At 44.5% G+C, this 14,635-nt stretch overlaps 1 protein-coding gene and 1 non-coding gene across 3 annotated transcripts in view; one reads left to right on the top strand and one right to left on the bottom strand.

Moving 5' to 3' along the window:
• LOC134212569 (peptidyl-prolyl cis-trans isomerase E) overlaps window positions 1-14,635 on the bottom strand; it is a 45,652-nt gene that overhangs the window by 698 nt on the left and 30,319 nt on the right. The window lies entirely within an intron of this gene.
• LOC134218665 (U6 spliceosomal RNA) lies at window positions 123-229 on the top strand. The gene has a single exon (XR_009981430.1). It is a non-coding gene; the product is annotated as a U6 spliceosomal RNA (small nuclear RNA).

Consider the following 14,635-nt stretch of genomic DNA (forward strand, 5'->3'; position numbering starts at 1 on the left):
AGGCAAAACGGAGCTTCTAGAGGAGTTATTACATTCTTTCACTGGAATCAACTGCATCTGATGCCGGAGATTACTCAGCGTGACGACTGAGACGAGTGCATGGCAACGGTTATTGTCAAGCTGTCCTAGCTTCGGCTGGACATATACTAAAATTGGAACGATACAGAGAAGATTAGCATGGCCCCTGCGCAAGGATGACACGCAAAATCGTGAAGCGTTCCACATTTTTTTTCAGATCCCGCTCAACTTCTGAGACGAGCAGACGTGTTTTCCATTGCGCTCTCCGAAAGTCAAGCGATTAATAACGGTGGTTTACTTTTCATCTGTCCGAGCCGCGTCGCGCGCTTTTAGTGTATCGCGATGAGGCGAGAAAACACTTTTCGAATCGATTATTCGCGCTTCCCAGTGAAGCCGTCATTCGAGAGGGTGCATGGCTTTTACCGCACAGTGCTAGGGCTGAAGAAAGAAGACGTAGAGAGACTCCAGTGCCATCGCGGTGAACAATGTGCGTTCGTCAAGGTCAAAGACCTGACGCTCGCACAGAAAATCGTGGACGATCACGATGAAAAACATGAAGTGGACATTGCGGGGAAGAAGCACAAGCTGCGTATAACCATCGAAGATGGAAGTGTGGAAGTGAAAGTGCACGATTTGCCGGAAAACATTTCCGAAGAGAAGATAGTTGAGTTCCTCAGTGCGTTCGGAGAAGTGATCTCGTTGCGCGAATTGACTTGGGGTGATGGTTTCGAGTTCGGTGGAATCCCGCTCGGCATATGGTCGGCCCGTATGCTTATACAACGAAACATCGATTCGTGGGTCACGATCGATGGCCAGCAGGCGTACATCGTCTACAAGGGGCAGATTTCCTCTTGCAAACACTGCAAAGAGCAGGCCCACACTGGCATTTCTTGTATGCAAAACAAGAAACTACTGGTCAAAAAAAGCTACGCCAACGTGACGAAGCAAGCTAGACCACGACAACCACCGAAAAAGGCAGACGGTGCGAAAACCCCGATCGCTAAACCGGTCGGTCAGCGCTCTGTCGCTCCTCCATCAGCATCGCTGGAAGCCTTTCCCGAGCTACCGAAGTTGGCGAGTCAGACCGAACCATCTGGCTCAAAAAATCTACCAGCAAGTCAGCCAGCTGTAGGCACCGCACGAACGGTACCCCCCCACTCACTGTTGCAAACACAACAAGCACGTAGCTCTTCATCGTCGTCAATGCGAACAACCACACAACCACAATGCGCCGAGGTGGTATTAGAGGATATTTTCAGGAAGCCTGTAAACGTGATTCGGTCACAAAGCCGAATAGCCGGCAACGAAACGGATGATTCGTCAACATCGAAAAGAAGTAGCCGGAGCCGAGGTCGTCCTCCCGGCAAGAAACAACGATGTGACGACGGCGACGATGAGCGGGACGAGAAATAAAAATCATAAATGGCTCTCACGTCCTACAACTTCGCGTCGATAAACATCGGAACCATCACGAACCAAACGAAACTGAACGCACTCCGAACCTTCATCAGCAGCCAAAGTCTCGATATCGTGTGTCTGCAGGAAGTCGAGAACGAACAGCTTTCCTTGCCTGGCTTTGTCGTTTTCGCGAATGTAGACCACACGAGGAGAGGCACAGCTGTTGCGGTGAAGGAGCACATCCAAGTCACTCACGTGGAGAAGAGTCTGGATAGCCGATTGATCGCACTGCGAGTGCACGACACGACCATCTGCAACATCTACGCTCCCTCTGGCACTGCGCAGCGAGCGGCCAGAGAAGATTTTTTCAACGGCACGCTGGCGTACTACCTCCGTCACCACACCGCAAACGTCATCCTCGCTGGCGATTTCAACTGCGTGCATGCGACTCGTCCAGCCCGAACACAAGCCCGTCCCTCAAAACAGCCATCCAACAACTGTAGCTGCATGACGCGTGGGAAAAGCTGTGTTCGCGAGATCCCGGGTTCACGTACGTCAGTCGCAACGCACAATCCCGACTGGACCGCATGTACGTAAGTACTGGTCTACGAAATAATCTGCAGTCTGCCTACACCCACGTCTGTTGCTTCACAGACCACAAAGCGCTAACGGTAAGACTATGTCTCCCCCCACTGGGAAATGAACCCGGACGCGGATTTTGGGCCCTGCGGCCGCATCTTCTGACGGAAGAAAACGTTGCCGAATTCCATTATAAGTGGCAATATTGGACTCGGCAGCGCAGAAACTACGGGTCGTGGATGGAATGGTGGCTGTCGTACGCTAAGCCCAAAATCAAAACGTTTTTCAAGTGGAAATCTCGAGCCGTCTTCGAGGATTTCCACGATGCGCACCAGCGTCTCTATGCGCAACTACGGCTAGCGTACGACGGGTACTTTCAGCATCCCGAAATGTTGACCACCAAAAACCGTCTAAAAGGTGAAATGCTGGCGCTACAAAGAAACTTTTCCCAAGCGTTCATGCGTATAAACGAAACGAATCTGGCGGGAGAGCCAATGACGATCTTCCAGCTGGGGGAAAGACGACGCAAAAAAACAAACATCATGCAGCTGCAAACGGCTGAAAACCAAATGTTAAATAAACCACAAGCAATCGAAGCAAATCTGCTTGCTTTTTTCTCCAGCCTCTATACGGAAGAAACAGCAGATACCAACGAGGACGGGTTTGTTTGCGAACGGGTTATTCCACCGGACGACCCACTGAACGAGAGATGCACAGAAGAGATCACGACGGCAGAAATATTAGTGCTGTCCAATGAGCAGCTCGAAGTAGCTCGAAGTTGTTCCTGTCACGCTCATGCCCGTTTGTTGACAAAAAAGAACGAGCAGGACGGGAACAACTTCGAGCTACTTCGAGCTGCTCATTGGACAGCATTATTATCTTCTATCAAAACAAGCGCAGCAAAACGATCGCCCGGTGCCGATGGGATCCCGCGAGAGTTCTACCTTCGCATGTTCAACGTAATCCATCGTGAGTTGAACCTGCTTCTCAATGAAGCACTCGTCGGCAATCTTCCCCATGCCTTCATTGAGGGCATCATCGTGCTGGTGAAGAAGAAAGGTGGAAACAACACGGCCCGAGCGTACCGGCCCATATCGCTTCTCAACAGCGACTATAAACTTCTCTCCCGAATTTTGATAAACCGGCTAGAGCGCGTCATGCAAGCCCACCGTGTTTTGAGCGACGGACAGAAATGTTCGAACTCAGAGCACAACATCTTTCAAGCCACTCTCGCTCTGAAAGATCGGATCGCCAGTCTCCGTCACCACCGACGCGCTGGTAAGCTCATTAGCTTTGATCTCGAGAACGCCTTCGATCGGGTGCGCCATTCATTTCTTTTCGACACCATGCGGTCGCTCGGGTTCAACGAGGAACTCATCGCTCTTCTCGCGCAGATTGCCAGTCGGTCCACCTCCCGACTGCTCGTCAATGGACGCCTCTCTCGGTCATTCGAGATTACTCGTTCGGTGCGGCAAGGGGACCCACTGTCTATGCATCTCTTCGTTTTATATCTCCACCCTCTCGCATGCCGGCTTGAGCAAGTGTGTGGGGAGGATTTGCTTGTTGCCTACGCCGATGACATCAGCGTAATAGTGACGTCACCGTGGCAGATCGAGGCGATGAGAGAAGTTTTTCGTCGTTTTGGTCTTGCCGCCGGCGCGAAATTAAATTTGCGCAAAACCGTTGCGGTGAATGTAGGATTTGGCGAAGTAGATATTGTTGACACCCAGTGGCTACAAAGTTCTCATGTAGTAAAAATTCTGGGAATTTCCTTTACCAACTCAATTCGTCTGATGACCACCTTAAATTGAAACGCAATGGTGGGGAAGTTCGCGCAACAAATTTGGCTCCAATCGCTGCGCAAACTGACCTTACACCAGAAAGTGATCATGCTAAATACGTTCGGCACGTCAAAGCTATGGTATCTATCGTCTGTGTTGCCACCTCTCGGTATTCACACGGCGAAGATCACCTCAACGATGGGCACTTTTCTGTGGAGAGGAATAGCTGCTCGCGTACCATTATTTCAGCTGGCTCGCGATAAGGACCATGGAGGCCTGAGCCTTCAGATTCCGGCTTTAAAAAGCAAAAGCCTAGCCACAAACAGAGCACTAACTGAGATCGATTCCCATCCTTTCTATAGATCCCTCCTTCTCGCAAATCCCCGCCCAGCAATTTCAGTAGATTATCCTGACATTAACCTTTCCGTCCCCAACGTCTGTTTTTAAGGGCTTTCAAAAATCTAAACTGCTGTAAAAATCGCATTTCTTGACCGATTCTTTCGCAACAAGTTGCATTCCATCCGGATGGATCCCAATTTTTGATTTATAATAGTTTCGAGGGTTTCCACAGTACGGTTCCAGAATTATTCCAGATTCCGTTGGGGTCAGTTGTCCCCGGAATAAGTGGCCATTTACAATTTTAGGTCAAAACAGGTCGTGCGACACCTCAAACTTCATGATTTCACAAAGCAATGATGCGAATGATATTTTTGGGGTTCCTGGCCCACTCGGACTCAATCTGGCCACTTCGGTCACAATCTGGGGACCTACGGAATGGCCATTTTCTAAATTGATTCAAAATAGGTCGTGCGACCCCTCAAACTTCATGATTTTACAAAGCAATGATGGGAATAATATTTTTAGGGTTCCTGGCCCACTCGGATTCAATCCGGCCACATCGGTCCCAATCCGGGGACCAACGGAATGGCCATTTTCCAAATTGATTCAAAATAGGTCGTGCGCCCCCTCAAACTTCTTGATTTTACAAAGCAATAATGGGAATGATGTTTTTGTAGTTCCTGACCCACTCGGATTCAATCCGGCCACATCGGTCACAATCCGGGGACCAACGGAATGGCCATTTTCTAAATTGATTCAAAATAGGTCGTGCGACACCTCAAACTTCATGATTTCGCAAAGCAATGATGAAAATGATATTTTTAGGGTTCCTGGCCCACTCGGATCCATTCCGGCCACAATCCGGAGGACCAACGGAATGGCCATTTTCTAAATTGATTCAAAATAGGTCGTGCGACACCTCAAACTTCATGATTTTACAAAGCAATGATGGGAATGATACAAGGGCGTAGCCAGAGGGGGCAGGTTGGGGCAAAACAACTCGAAAAGTTTCGGGCTCATGAATTCTCCTTGAAATCCTTCTAGAAGCTCCCCTGGGAACTTCTAAATTCCTCCGGAAAGTAATCCACAAATTCCTCTGAAAATCGTTCGAAAATCTTTCTCATGTAATTGTAATTTCTCCTCACTAAATTTGTTTTTTAGGAAATTCATGAGGAAATTCCTTGAAGATTTCTTTTCCTCTCCAATTTTCACTTCTAGATATTTCTTTGCTATTCTTCCAGAAAAATCTCCGGCATTTCCTTCAGGAATACATTCGAGAGTTCTTTCAAACAGAAGTTCCTTCCAAAATTCTACTAGAAATTTCTTCAGAAATTTATTACGGAAATCCTCCGATTTCGCTCCACAATTTAACTTGTAAAGCTATAAGAAATTCCTTCGGAAATTCTTCTAGGAACTTCTCCGGGCATTCCTCCAGGAACTCTTCCTTTAATTCCTCCAGGATAACATTCAGGAGTTTTTCCGGTTATACCTCCATAAATTTAATAGCGAAATCCTCTAGGATCTCATTCCTCTTCCTGGGGCCCTCCTTCGCCGCGCGGTAAGACGCGCGGCTACAAAGCAAGACCATGCTGAGGGTGGCTGGGTTCGATTCCTAGTGCCGGACTAGGCAATTTTAAGATTGGAAATTGTCTCGACTTCCCTGGGCAAAAAAGTATCATCGTGTTAGCCTCATGATATACGAATGCAAAAATGGTAACTTGGCTTAGAAACCTCGCAGTTAATAACTGTGGAAGTGCTTAATGAACACTAAGCTGCGAGGCGGCTCTGTCCCAGTGTGGGGATGTAATGCCAATAAGAAGAAGAAGAAGAAGAAGTTCATTCTGGAATTCTTTCCGCTATTACTTCAGAATATCCTTAAAGAATTCATCTAAAAATTTCTTTAGAAATTTATCAAAGAATTCGTCCATATATTTCCTCGGAAATTCTTCCAGGTATTTTCCCGGGAATTGCTTCAGGTACTTCTCCAGGAATTCCTTCAGGAATTTCATCCGAAATTTTTCCGCGGAATTGTCCTGGAATGCTGTGCGGACTTCACTCTTCACTCCAGAATTTCATTCGGATATTAATTTGAGAGTTCCTCCAAGATACCTCAAGAATTTCTTCAGAACTATCTCCGGGAATTCATTCGTTAATTTCTTCAGCATTTCATCTGGGAATTTCTGCAATTATTTCTCCTGGTATTTTTCCGGGAATTCCTTCAGATATTTATCCTGAAATTCCTTCATGAACTTCTCCAAGAATTAGTTCAGGACTTCCTTGTGAGAATTCTTCCGGGAATGCTTGTGGGACCTCCTCCAGGAGTTTTTCCAAGAGTTCCTCCGGGAATCCCTCCAAGAACTTCACAGGGAAATCCAGGAGGATATATGGCAGGAATTTCACGGGAAATGGAATTTCGGAAGTTCCTCTAGAAATTCAACTCCGGGTATTTCAACGACTGTTCTTTTGAAAATTTCTCCGTGAGTTCCAGTAGTAGCTCCTCCGGGAATTCATTCAGGCTTTTTTTAGGATTTATCTACAAAATCCTCCAGAAGTTCCTCGAAGAATTTCTCTGGGAGTTGCTCTGGGAGATCTTTTGAGAACTCTTCCTCCTGGAATTCTTACGAAAGTTCATTTGGGAGTTCATCCAAGAGTTCTTACGAGAGTTACTCTAGAAATTCTTCCTGTAGTTCTTTAAGAAATTCCTCCAGATGTTCCACCGGAAGTTCCTCCGAAAAATCCTCTGATAATTTATCTGGAAATTCCTCCACAATTTCCTCCAGGAGCTCCTCCGGAAATTACTCCAGGAGTTCCTTCTTAGAGGAACACTCGGGGGAACTGCCGTAGAAACTTCCGGAGGAATGCTCATAGAAACTGCCGGTGGATCTCCCAGAGGAATTCTCGTAGCAACTGCTGAAAGAGCTCCCGGAGGAATTTCAGAAGGAACTTCTAGCAGAATTCTTAGAGGGACTCCCAGAGAAACTATTGGAAGAACTTTGGGAGGAATTTCCAGCTAAATTTCTGAAGAAGGACTAAATGATTTCTTGAAAAAAGCCTGCATGATTTCCTGGAAGAGCTACTGGTGGAACCGGAGGAATTCTTGAAATAACTTCCGGAGGAATTTCTGAAAAAACTCCCGGGAGAATTTTCAAATGAACCCCCGAAGGAACTGCCAGTGAAACTACCAGAAGAATGTTCGAAAAAATCTTGGATAATTCATGTTTTTTTTATTCCTTTATTTATTTGGTAGGCACTCTGTGTTACTTAACCGCTACTGTGCCGAGATCTACTGTGGTATTCTGCAGACAGAATCCACACAGAATCTATTTTTAGATTTTTCCATTATTCATTGTTGTTGTCGTTGCTGGTCCATCTCGTCGTGAGTCCATTGTGTTCGTTTTGTCCATGTCGTTTTATCCAATGATCGTTGCATTGTCCGGTTGCCATTTATCCGGGTAACGTTTGGAGGAATGCCTCCGAGAAGAACAAGTTGTCAGTCGTCATCAGGCAGCCGTGACACGGTGAGGCGTGCACCCCAATACGCCACCGCATAGGCTGCGCATCCGGCGACTGACGAGGGTTTTGGTGGAGGGGCTGGGAATCGAACCCATGACCATTCGCTTGAAAGGCGAACGTGTAGCCAACTACGCTACGGGACCCCCTATGGATAATTCATCTTATACACAAATCTCGTCTAGCTGAAACCTTTCTAGGGGTATGTAGCTGAGCTGGATCATCATCATCATCAGAGGACCTCCCGGAGATTACCTTCAGGAGTTCCCAGAGAAATTCTCGGTGGAGCTTCTGGAAGAAAGAAAGCTTGAATGAATTCCCTGAGGAAATTCTGGAGAAATTTCCGAAAGAGGAACCCCCGTAGGATCTGCCGATAGAACTACCGGAATAATTCTCGGAGAAAATCCTGCAGGAACTCTTTGACTCCTGGAGGATGTCACCATAGAAATTTCCACCGGAATTCTTTCAGGATTTCTTTGGGAATTAATCTAGTAATTCCTCCGAAAATTCCATTGTTGGTTTCATTTTGTTGTTGTAAAATATCGTTTATTTGTCAATGGTATAATTACATTAATAGTTTTACATTTTTATTTACAAATTTTCTAAATAAAATTTTACATTTCATTTACGGTATAATTTCTGTATAAATTTTCGGTGGAATTCCTGGGTCCCTGGATTGTGACCGATGTGGTCGGATTGAATCCGAGTGGGCCAGAAACCCTAAAAATATCGTTCTCATCATTGCTTTGTGAAATCATGAAGTTTGATGTGTCGCACGACCTATTTTGAATCAAAATTAGAAAATGACCATTCCGTAGGTCCTCCGGATTGTGGCCGGAATGAATTCGAGTGGACCAGGAACCCTAAAAATATCATTCTCATCATTTTTTTGTAAAATCATGAAGTTGGAGGTGTCGCACGACCTATTTTTAATCAATTTAGAAAATGGCCATTCCGTTGGACCCCGGATTGAGGCCGGAATGGATTCGAGTGGGCCAGGAACCCTAAAAATATCATTCTCATCATTGCTTTGTAAAATCATGAGGCTTGGGGTGTCGCACGACCTATTTTGAATCAATTTAGAAAATGGCCATTCCGTTGGTTTCCGGATTGTGACCGATGTGGCCGGATTGAATCCGAGTGGGTCAGGAACCCTAAAAATATCATTCCTATCATTGCTTGGAAAGTCATGAAGTTTGAGGTGTCGCACGACCATTGTGAATCAATTTTAAAAATGGCCCTTCCGTTGGTTTCCGGATTGTGACCGATGTGGTCGGATTGAATCCGAGTGGGCCAGGAACCCTAAATATATCATTCCCATCATTGCTTTGTGAAATCATGAAGTTTGAAGTGTCACACGACCTATTTTGAATCAATTTAGAAAATGGCCATTCCGTAGGTCCTCCGGATTGTGGCCGGAATGGATTCGAGTGGGCCAGGAACCCTAAAAATATCATTCGCATCATTGCTTTGTAAAATCATGAAGTTTGAGGTGTCGCACGACCTATTTTGCATCAATTTGGAAAATTGCCATTCCGTTGGTCCCCGGATTGTGACCGATGTGGCCGGATTGAATCCGAGTGGGCCAGGAACCATAAAAATATCATTCCCATTATTGCTTTGTAAAATCATGAAGTTTGAGGTGTCGCACGACCTATTTTGAATCAATTTAGAAAATGGCCATTCCGTTGGTCCCCGGATTGTGACCGATGTGGCCAGATTGAGTCCGAGTGGGCCAGGAACCCTAAAAATATCATTTCCATTATTGCTTTGTAAAATCATGAAGTTTGAGGTGTCGCACGACCTATTTTGCATCAATTTGGAAAATGGCCATTCCGTTGGTCCCCGGATTGGGACTGATGTGGCCGGATTGAATCCGAGTGGGCCAGGAACCCTAAAATATCATTTCCATTATTCTTTTGTAAAATCATGAAGTTTGAGGTATCGCACGACCTATTTTGAATCAATTTGGAAAATGGCCATTCCGTTGGTCCCCGGATTGTGACCGATGTGGCCAGATTGAGTCCGAGTGGGTCAGGAAATCCAAAAATATCATTCGCATCATTGCTTTATGAAATCATGAAGTTTGAGGTGTCGCACGACCTGTTTCGACTTAAAATTGTAAATGGCCACTTATTCCGGGGACAACTGACCCCAACGGAATCTGGAATAATTCTGGAACCGTACTGTTGGTAGCTTCGAAACTGGTATAAATCAAAAATTGGGATCCATCCGGATGGAATGCAACTTGTTGCGAAAGAATCGGTCAAGAAATGCGATTTTTACAGCAGTTTAGATTTTTGAAAGCCCTTAAAAACAGACGTTGGGGACGGAAAGGTTAAAAACATTCTTTCATGCTTATCCCAAGTTCCCCACCAAATCCAACAAAATCCCTCCGCCGATCTGATCCACCGGCACTTCATCCAACAAACGGAGCCGCCTAAAGTGGAAGCAAACAGTCCAGCGCTCGACTGGCCACGCGCGTGGCGAAATATTTCGGCAAAGCAGCTCACATCAGCTCAGCGATCAAAACTATACCTACTAGTCAACGGCAAAATTGAACACCGAAAACTGCTCTTTGTGATGCAACGGGTGGCAGACGAAAACTGTACACACTGCGGAAACCACACAGTAGAAACGCTGCATCATAAGTTTTGTTCCTGTGCTCGTGTCGTCCAGGCCTGGACGGTTTTACAACGAAGGCTAACAAGAACAACGAATGGGTGGAGGCGATTTTCGTTCGAAGAACTTTCAAAGCCAGTATTGGCTGGTATACGAAAAAGAATGCGAGTAGAAATACTAAGAATTTTTATCAATTACATCCACTTTGTTAACCAGTGTAACGATAGGATCGATGTAAATGCATTAGAATTCCACTTAGACCTAGACTTTTGAACTTGTAAATATTTTGTAAACCGTGAACTATTATTAGACTAAATAAACTGAATTTTAAACCACAAAAAAAAAAGCTAAACTGCCGTGTGCGGAATAATTGTCCCATTCGAAATTTATACTAAATAAAAGTTATTTGTTGGAACCGTCATAAGAAATTTATAAAAAATAGGGAGTTTGTTTAATAAAAAGTGCAGGAAAATACCAAATCATTATCTCTCATCTTATAAATTGCAGCAGAGCAGTCCCATCTGTTACGCTAGGTACTTATAATAATATGAAGAATGAAATGTTTTCCACTTAGGGAAGCTATTTATGATTTTTTCGAATGATATACACGCTCCGACATGTTGTACAACTTTGACTCCGTCCCCAGCAAATTTGGATCGGTCGGAGTAAAGTCGGATCTGTGGGTAAGTTGTACTGTCCAATAGCCGTACAACATGTCGGAGCATGTATGGGGCCCCTTCAATCATATTCTATGATTCGTGGAGTAATGAATAATTTAAAAGATAAAAAAGGACACCAATACTAGGGTGACCATTTCTTCTTCTTTGCTGCCTTATAGCTTAGTGTTCATTAAGTTATTAACTGTGAGGTTTCTAAGCCAAGTTATCATTTTTCCATTCGTATATCATGAGGCTAATATGATGATACTTCTATGCCCAGGGAAATCGAGAAAATTTTCAACCCGAAAATTTCCCAGACCGAACCGGGAGAGCCTCTTATGGTATGCGCGCACTTTTTATTACATTTTTTCCTTTCTCGTACACAAAATGTACCGAAAGGCTATATCTTCGCTCCAAAACAAACTTTTTATAGAAGGCCCGTAGACCCATTGTGTTGTATACCAATCGACTCAGCTCGATGAACCGAGGTGATGTCTATCTGTGTGTATTTTTTTTTTTTTTTTTTTTTTTTACAAGGGAGAATGCATTTACACACTAACCCAGTACACGTGCATTGTAGTTGCCAAACTACCACACGGAAGTGTACTGGAGTGTCGGACTCGACCATACCGGTAATACCGACTAAACTCCCTTGGGCTCCACCATCCCCCAGGAACTACCTCGCAGTACTACTTCTGGGGGGACGGCAGTACTAAGCGTACTCGCTCATTATCGCTCACACAGGCACTCGTCCCACGCGAGACTGACTTGGGTGCTCGCACACCATTCACTCCATTTGAGTCTTACTTGGATGCTCTCCCGGACGCTCCGCTGCCATGCCTCGAGGTGTCAATAGCGGTAACTGCCTGGGCCTACAGATATTGCGCTACGACACTCCTGCCTCAGCACGAGCAGATCAATCACACCACTGCCGAAGCAGACCACACGCTACCCTGCCGAAGCAGGGACACTCCCCATGCACCACATGTGCACAACTGTAGGTGTGTGGGTACAACCCACTGCTACCCTGCCGCCGAAGCAGCTTCTCCAAAGACCATTCGCTCCATGTGACCCTTTTTCGGGTGCTCACTCTAACACTCCACTGCCATGCCTCGAGGTGTCGATAGGTCCCTCGACTCCTACCTCAGCATGTGCAGTCCATACTCAGACTTCTGCTGCGCTTCGAGGTGACAATAGCGGTGACGCGCTATGACACTCCTGCCTCAGCACAACCAGATCACTCACTCCCTGCCGAAGCAGCTCACGCGCTACCCTACCGAAGTAGGTACACTCCACAACTTATTCTAACACTCCACTGCCATGCCTCGAGGTGTCGATAGCGGTAGCAACGCTACGACACTCTTACCTTAGCATGTGCAGTCCATACTCAGACTTCTGCTGCGCTTCGAGGCTGCCATAGCGGCGGCGACTCGCTATGACACTCCTGCCTCAGCACAAACAGATCACTCACTCCCTGCCGAAGCAGCTCACGCACTACCCTACCGAAGTAGGGACACTCCACATGCCAGATGGCACTCCCTCCCTGGGCTTGTGCTTTTGAAGCGGCACACAGTCGCTTTGATAGAGTCCGCTTACGGGCACTTGTGGCTTTTTGGGAGGGATTTTAGCAGAGCCCACTGCTAAATCCCACCACGCCCTAGGCAGTTCTCCCTGACTCGCAGACAGCTGGGGAGGGGTCGTCAAGCCCTTGGACATCATGCTGTCCCTGCTGTCCCTGCTGCCCCATCTGTGTGTATGTGTGTATGCATGTGTGTAGGTATGTGCGTAAACAACTCACTCATTTTTTAGGTACTTATCATTGACCGAGTTGCATTCGACGTAAAATCTGGTCCCATTGCTTCCTATGGAAAATTGTCCAGATCGGCCATTGCGCGTTCCTCAGTTATTACCAAATAACAGTTTAAAAACGAACAAATTTTTTTTTTGTTTGGAGCAAAAATGTTCAGCAATGAATGCAAACAAATGGGAATTGTTAAAAATTATGGGATCTATCGCCCTAAAATGTTATTTTTACCTATCTTATGTACTTTTTTAAAAGATATTTTAGTTACCAGATAAAGATGGTCGCTCGGTTTTCTCGGTTCTCGGTTCTGCTATCCGAAACATGTGTGGAAAATTTTGGAAAAAAATTAAAAACGAACAAAAATTTTTTTTTTTTTTGAGCAAAAATGTTCAGCAATGAATGCAAACTAGGGCAGTTCACATTTCAAAAATGTTCAAAAATTCCATCTCCCATGTGTCTATTAGCATCATTTTGATAATATAGGAGTCCTGGCAAAATTTCAGGCAATTCGGTGGCCATTTAGGGGTGGCGCGAAGTCAATTTATGTTTATATGGAAATTTGTATGGGAAAAACTTGAAAATTTATTCAAATCCCCCTACAACTCTTAAATCGTGATGAATTCAAATAAACATCCCCAACCTCCATTTTTGGAATCTATTTGAGCTCAACCAGTGGATAACTCATTAATTTTGAATTATATTTCCACTGCTACGTTGAGGCTAATTACATCATTTTAGCCATTTATTTATTGGGGATGTTTATTTGAATTTATCACAATTAGAGAGGAGACTTGAATAAATTTTAAGTTTTTCCCATACAAATTTCCATATAAACATAAATTGACTTCGCGCCACCCCTAAATGGCAACCGAATTGCCTGAAATTTTGCCAGGACTCCTATATTATCAAAATGATGCTAATAGACATATGGGAGTTGGAATTTTCGAACATTTTTGAAATTTGAACTGCCCTAATGCAAACAAATGGGAATTGTTAAAAATTATGGGATCTATCGCCCTAAAATGTTATTTTTACCTATCTCATATACTTTTTTAAAAGATATTTTAGTTACCAGATAAAGATGGTCACTCGGTTTTCTCGGTTCTCGGTTCTGCTATCCGAAACATGTGTGGTACCTAACTGTTAAATCGTATGTATTTTTCCTTCATTGGAATTTATATCCCCTATCCTGGCCAGCAAAAGATGTTCCGGACAGCGACGACAGCGACAATGTTTATCTTGTAACTAAAATGCACCATCGCCGCTAGGGGGAATAATATAGGTTTTACTTTATCTTATCTTATTCTACATAAATAAAAATTAATTATTTAACTCACAAACGTATTGGCCGATACCGTCGTCGGGAGTGACAATGGGTCACTGTTTCAAATAGTTAGAATGCTTGTAGAATAGATTGATTGTATCTGAGGGCAATAAGACTAAAATACAAGAGACCTTCTGAACGATTTTGCTTTACGACCTCCAGGCTTCCGGTGTGAGCGATGACCCATTCTCACCCCACAAAATTTTACTATCTATCTATCTAATTTTTCAACTATCTAAGCCAAGTTTAGTACCTACTTTCCATTTAATTCCACTACGTTTTGTTATCTTTACAGATAACTCAACTGTGAGGCCGTCTTCAGTGTCTCGTATTTGACTCGAAAGTCAAAAGACTCAAAACTTAACAAAACAATCTCTAGCTAAGCATGGTAGGTTCAAATAGTTATTAAATATTTTATTCAAAATCTATGGAAAATACATTCCGATTGTAGTGGTTTTAAATTACACCTTGGTTCATTCATGGTAAGTAGTGGCGATGTCGCCGATAGTTACTACGATATGACTTAAAATGACGTTATCTCAAACTATTGATTTACTTCTATTTTCTCATGTTAATCGTTTTTATTTGCCGTTATCTATTT

Source organism: Armigeres subalbatus, chromosome 2 (assembly GCF_024139115.2).
Source record: "Armigeres subalbatus isolate Guangzhou_Male chromosome 2, GZ_Asu_2, whole genome shotgun sequence".
NCBI classification, from domain to species: domain Eukaryota; kingdom Metazoa; phylum Arthropoda; class Insecta; order Diptera; family Culicidae; genus Armigeres; species Armigeres subalbatus.